This window comes from Simochromis diagramma, unplaced genomic scaffold (assembly GCF_900408965.1).
Source record: "Simochromis diagramma unplaced genomic scaffold, fSimDia1.1 OVJJ01000606.1, whole genome shotgun sequence".
Lineage (NCBI taxonomy): Eukaryota > Metazoa > Chordata > Actinopteri > Cichliformes > Cichlidae > Simochromis > Simochromis diagramma.
This window is the reverse complement of record NW_024387233.1, coordinates 16,618-22,500: the sequence shown is the minus strand read 5'-3', so window position 1 is coordinate 22,500 and position 5,883 is coordinate 16,618. Positions and strand designations below refer to the sequence as shown.

General features: G+C 36.6%; 1 long non-coding RNA gene across 1 annotated transcript in view; it reads left to right on the top strand.

The window, feature by feature from the left end:
• The window catches only part of LOC120746910, a 3,510-nt gene extending 161 nt beyond the window's left edge, over window positions 1–3,349 (top strand). Inside the window, exon 2 of the long non-coding RNA XR_005698973.1 lies at window positions 3,143–3,349. This is a non-coding gene — a long non-coding RNA (uncharacterized LOC120746910). The remainder of the gene's footprint in view (window positions 1–3,142) is intronic.
• Window positions 3,350–5,883: the final 2,534 nt, after the last annotated feature.

Sequence of the window (5,883 nt, the reverse complement as noted above, 5' to 3'; positions counted from 1 at the left end):
TTACAGAAATCCAGCCGTGATTTTGAACAAACTCTCCATTGACTTTATATGGAGAGTTTTCCGACATTGTGTTGGTCTGAGGAGATTTGCGAAAGTTCTATGAATACCACAACAATGATAGTGACATTTTCTGAAAGCCAGCAAAAATACCTACGTTTTGATGTATAATTTGTGGAAGTTGAGTGAAAATTGAGCAAGTAGCAAACAGTTGTTCGGACATGAAGTGAAAATTGCAAAACCTTCAGTGACACACTGGAAGCCAAGAGCATAGCAACCATAACAACACATGTATTTTGTGAAAAATCACAATTTTGCAACTCAAAACTTTAAGAGGCATAAAAGTAAAACGGTAAAAGATTTGAAAAAGCTGAATCATACCTGAATAGCCCAATAATTTGTGAACATTTTAAGTTTGAATGGTTGTTCTAGGTGAAAATATGAGGAAGTAGTTAAGTTTCAAAAACAAGCAAAATTTAGCAGAATTTTGGAAGTTTCCCATTCATTTCAATGGGACAAATTAAAGGAAAAAAGCTTAATATTTTAAAAAGTATAATAGTGAAAAATAGCAAAAGTCATAGCGTAAATTAGCAGAAATAGCAGAATAGTTTAAAATTTGAACGGTGAAAATCGGCTGAAAATTGTGGAAGTAGTTAAGTGCCAAAAAGTGTACGGAAGCAACTAGAATAATAATAATAAAGAATAAAGAGAAACAGGAACTCTATAGTGTGGATGCTTAAGCATCCACACAACTAGAAAAATTTGCATTTCCTGCGAAAATGCAGTGTGGATGCTTAAAGCTGAAGCTGTATGCAAAAAGTAGCTGAAAAAGCTGAAAAGTTGCAGAAATTGTAAAAACTTTGCAGAAGCAAAGAACTTTGCTAAAATGGAATAACTTAGCAGAACTGCAATATCTTAGAGGAAACATAATACTTGGCAGAAATACAATAGCATAGCAGAATTTAGCAGAAATATTGTAACTTACCAGAAACATGATAACTTCTCAAAAATACAAGAATTTAGGAGAAATAGTATAAGATAAGAATATATTTAGCCAAAAATACTTAAACATTACAGAAACACTATGATTTAGAAAAATAGTACAACAGAGCAGAAATATTGTGATTTACCAGAGACACTGTGATGAACTATGAATATTGTAATTTTAAATTAAGACTATGTTTTAGCACAAATATTATAATTTGGCAGAAATACTATAATTTAGCAGAAATACTATATTAAGCACAAATCCTATAAAAAGCAGAAATGGTATGATTAAGCATAAATACTACATTTAGTAGAAATACTATGTTTTAGCACAAATACTATAAAAAGCAGAAATATTATAATTTAGCAGAAATACTATATTAAGCACAAATCCTATAAAAAGCAGAAATAGTATATTAAGCACAAATCTTATAAAATAGCAGAAATAGTATGATTTAGCACAATAGTAATAAGTTAAACAGAAAAATTGGAAAAGCAAAATGGACAGCTGAAAAAATGCTGAACATGCTGAGGGTCCCTCAAATATCATTCTTACACTGTTTTGTTCAGAAGTGATTGGGGCATCTTCGAGTGTTAACAATTTATCATTAAAATGTGAATTTTTAGAGATATATGACATGGATGACTTGTTGACTTAGAAGCCACGAATTCCCCAATATGCAAATTTGAATACCTGGAGCCCACATACATGATTGGCTGGCTGGGAAATCGTGCAGGCCCTGATTTGTGGATTTGAATTCCTCAGCCCTCAGATATGATTAGCTGGCTTCGAAGCCATGAAGGCCCCAATATGCAAATTTGAATGCCTCAGGACACTTATATGATTGGCTGGGAAACCGTGCAGGCCCTGATTTGAAAATTTGAATGTCTAAGTCCTCACAGAGGATTGGCTGCCTGGGGACCTGGCAGAAATATATAGAAATACTATGATTAAGCATAAATACTACATTTAGTAGAAATACTATGTTTTAGCACAAATACTATAAAAAGCAGAAATACTATAATTTAGCAGAAATACTATATTAAGCACAAATCCTATAAAAAGCAGAAATACTATATTAGGCACAAATAGTATAAAAAGCAGAAATACTATAATTTAGCAGAAATACTATGTTAGGCACAAATCCTATAAAAAGCAGAAATACTATAATTTAGCAGAAATACTATGTTAGGCACAAATCCTATAAAAAGAATAAATACTATAATTTAGCAGAAATACTATATTAGGCACAAATCTTATGAAAAGCAGAAATAGTATGATTTAGCAGAAATACTGTATTTAGCACAAGTACCGAAAAGTACCAGAAATACTATGATTTAGCAGAATAGTAATAACTTACAAAATTACAAATATGGAGGCATATTGAAACACAAATGCACAGAGGGACACACAAACACAGGCTCTAATCCAGTCAACCAGTCTAACTATATTCAATTTAAATCCTACAATGACATGCTGCCAAATAAGGGCAGGGTCCTCTCTCTCCCATTAAACACACACACACACACACACACACACACACACACACACACACACACACACACACACACACACACACACAGGGAGAGAGCTGCCGAATTTAAATCCACCAATCAGAGTGGCTGTTTACGTTTTCCCGCCAAAACAGGTGCACCCTTTTTACACACGCAGGACAGAGAGGCACAGGATTATTGCAGCCTATTTCTCATAGTGAAGTGACGACTGCCCTCAAACAAATGACCATAATTTCCTAACCGTAGGGGCTAGAGCGGTCATTCTTACACCGTTTTGTTCAGAAGAGATGGGGGAATCTTCCAGTGTTAACAATTTATCATTAAAATATGAATTATTAAAGATATTTGACTTCTAATGCACCATAACTGAGCAGAGCGAAGCAAAAACTGCTTTGACTTGCCCTCAAACAACGCTTTCTAACTCGAAATCTATTTGGAGTATCGATATCATTCTTTCACCGTAAGAGACAGCAGGCTTTGGTGAACAATCATGGAAACTTTCAGGTCTCTGTGGAAATCCAACAAAAAGTTATGACGAGAGAAAAAAGTGGTTCATTTCCACAGTTTGAAATCTGAAGAAATCTGAGCGAGGGACAAATTTCCTACCCTCAAACAAACGTAATTCATGGCCAAATGGTAATAGGTGAGAAAGAAATTCTTGAATTGTGAGCGTCAGGGGTGTCTGAAGATATACCGGGACAAGCCTCATGTCTTAAAGTCGCTTCGTTAAGGAGATATGACGATTCGAATATGCCTCTCATTACAGAAATCCAGCGATGATTTTGAACAAGCTCTCCATTGACTTTATATGGAGAGTTTTGAGACCTTGTGTTGGTCTGAGGAGATTTGCCAAAATTCTATAAATCCCACAACAATGATAGTGACATTTTCTGAAAGCCAGCAAAAATACCTACGTTTTGATGTATAATTTGTGGAAGTTGAGTGAAAATTGAGCAAGTAGCAAGAAGTTGTTCGGACATGAAGTGAAAATTGCAAAACCTTCAGTGACACACTGGAAGCCAAGAGCATAGCAACCATAACAACGCATGTATTTTGTGAAAAATCACAATTGTGCAACTCAAAACTTTAAGAGGCATAAAAGTAAAACAGTAAAAGATTAGAAAAAGCTGAATCATACCTAAATAGCCCAATAATTTGTGAACATTTTAAAGTTTGAATGGTTGTTCTAGGTGAAAGTATGAGGAAGTAGTTAAGTTTCAAAAACAAGCAAAATTTAGCAGAATTTTGGAAGTTTTCCATTCATTTCAATGGGACAAATTAAAGGAAAAAAGTGGAATATTTTAAAAAGTATAATAGCAAAAAATAGCAAAAATCATAGCGATAATTAGCAGAAATAGCAGAATAGTATAAAATTTGAACGGTGAAAATAGCATAAAAATTGTGGAAGTAGTTAAGTGCCAAAAAGTGTACGGAAGCAACTGGAATAATAATAATAAAGTATAAAGAATAAAGAGAAACAGGAACTCAATAGTGTGGATGCTTAAAGCATCCACACAATAATAATAATAATAAAGAATAAAGAGAAACAGGAACTCAATAGTGTGGATGCTTAAAGCATCCACACAATAATAATAAAGAATAAAGAGAAACAGGAACTCTATAGTGTGGATGCTTAAGCATCCACACAATTACAGTTTTCGTGTGGTCGCTCGCGCAAACAAAAACACATTACACAGGAGCTCGGTAGCTCTTGATAAATGGAGTCCTGCGTCTGCATGTGATGTGCAACTCCCTCTCCATTTCACCCTGACGACCTTCCTCCTGGTACACAAATATTGCTCATTACACGGAGGTTTATGTGCTCGATATAGCCATTGACCCTCAGCCTGCCTCTGGCTCCTGCCTTTCCTTCTCTCTTCCTCATCTCCTCACTGTCGATGGCTAGTTACCAATGGGGCAGTAAATTACAGTGGCTGGGCTGGGATTAAGTACGAGAGGGGGGCTGTCTGCGAGGCAAGGTGGAAAAGGAGCACACACATATCCACACACAGATGATTGTCTTTTCGTATGCCAGACAACTCCACATTTTTTTACTGCTCCTCCCTCCCTGCCACCTGCAGATTGTGCTATCAATCATTCCAGTTTCTTGTTTTTACTTTTATGTTTGCAGATGCACACTTTGGAGTAAACATGTAACACTTTTTAGTGGCGAAAAAAGACTTTTGTTTTGTGCATCTGCTCAGATAATAAACGTGGTGGAGAATGAAGCTGTGTGTGTACTTTGAAGAGACTACGGTTTGTTAAAATTGAAAAGAAGGTAATGTATTGCTAAAAAAGATTCTGCAAGTATGTGGGAATTTGTTTTTTGCTTTTCTTAAGGGAAAATTTTACTTTTTTCACATGCACATTTCTGAAACAAGTGCAACTACCTCAACAAATATCATAGTTGACTTTTTTTTTTTTTTTAAAGCTGGATGTGAAGATAAGCAACTTGTTATTGTGGCTATATTTATATTTGCCTCTGCAGTGCATGTTTGTGGTAAGAGGAGCCTGTGGTGTTAATATAGGGGATGACCTCAGCAGTGTCCTCTTCTCAGTTCTTACTATAGACCGACTGTACACACATGGACTCGAGCTCAAGGCAGCTGATGGAAATAGAATTGCTGCAGGGATTTCTCCACCAAATGACCTGGAAAAGCCTGTTTGACTTGCGGGGAAATAAAATATACGTACTTCCTTTACGTCTTTGCGATGGGCTCTTAATATCTCTGGAGTCATCTTTGCAAGATTTCTTGCTTAATTAAATCTGATCGTGTTGCTTTTTAAGGAATAATATGAAATAAGAATCACAAGATCAGGGGAGCTTTAACGTCTTAAATATCAGGACTGTGCAGCGTTGTAGGAACAAATTCACTCCATGACTAAATGCTAAACCAATTCAAGACTGCTCTCTTGGTGTGACTCCAAACTATTTGGCATTCCTTTCTCAGTTTTCTCTGCTGAGCTCTGCCAAACATTTTAGAAATAATTACATGTACTTCTGTGAATACTCCTAGGATTCGCTTTCTCTCTCTCTCTCTTTCCTTCTTGCTTTCTCTCTTTCTTTTTCCTCCCATGCACAAGACAGATATGCAAGCATTCATTGTGTTTGCATGTTTTCATGTGCAAGTGTATGCAGTGGAGTCGGCGTGTGGGGTCTTTGTGTCCAGGAGTGAGAGACCTGCTCCAGTGATTAATGGGGTTCCTGTGTGAGGCACCGCAAGGCGCCGTACACAATCGCTAGGCCAGACCGCAGCCCCCGCCAGGCTTGTCCTTCACATGAGAGAAGAGAAAGGCGGGAAGGAGGAAGGAGGGAGGGTGGAGGGGAAATTTTTTTTCCCCTCGTTGTCCTTTATTCTCTCTTTCCTTCCTTCTGCCCATCCA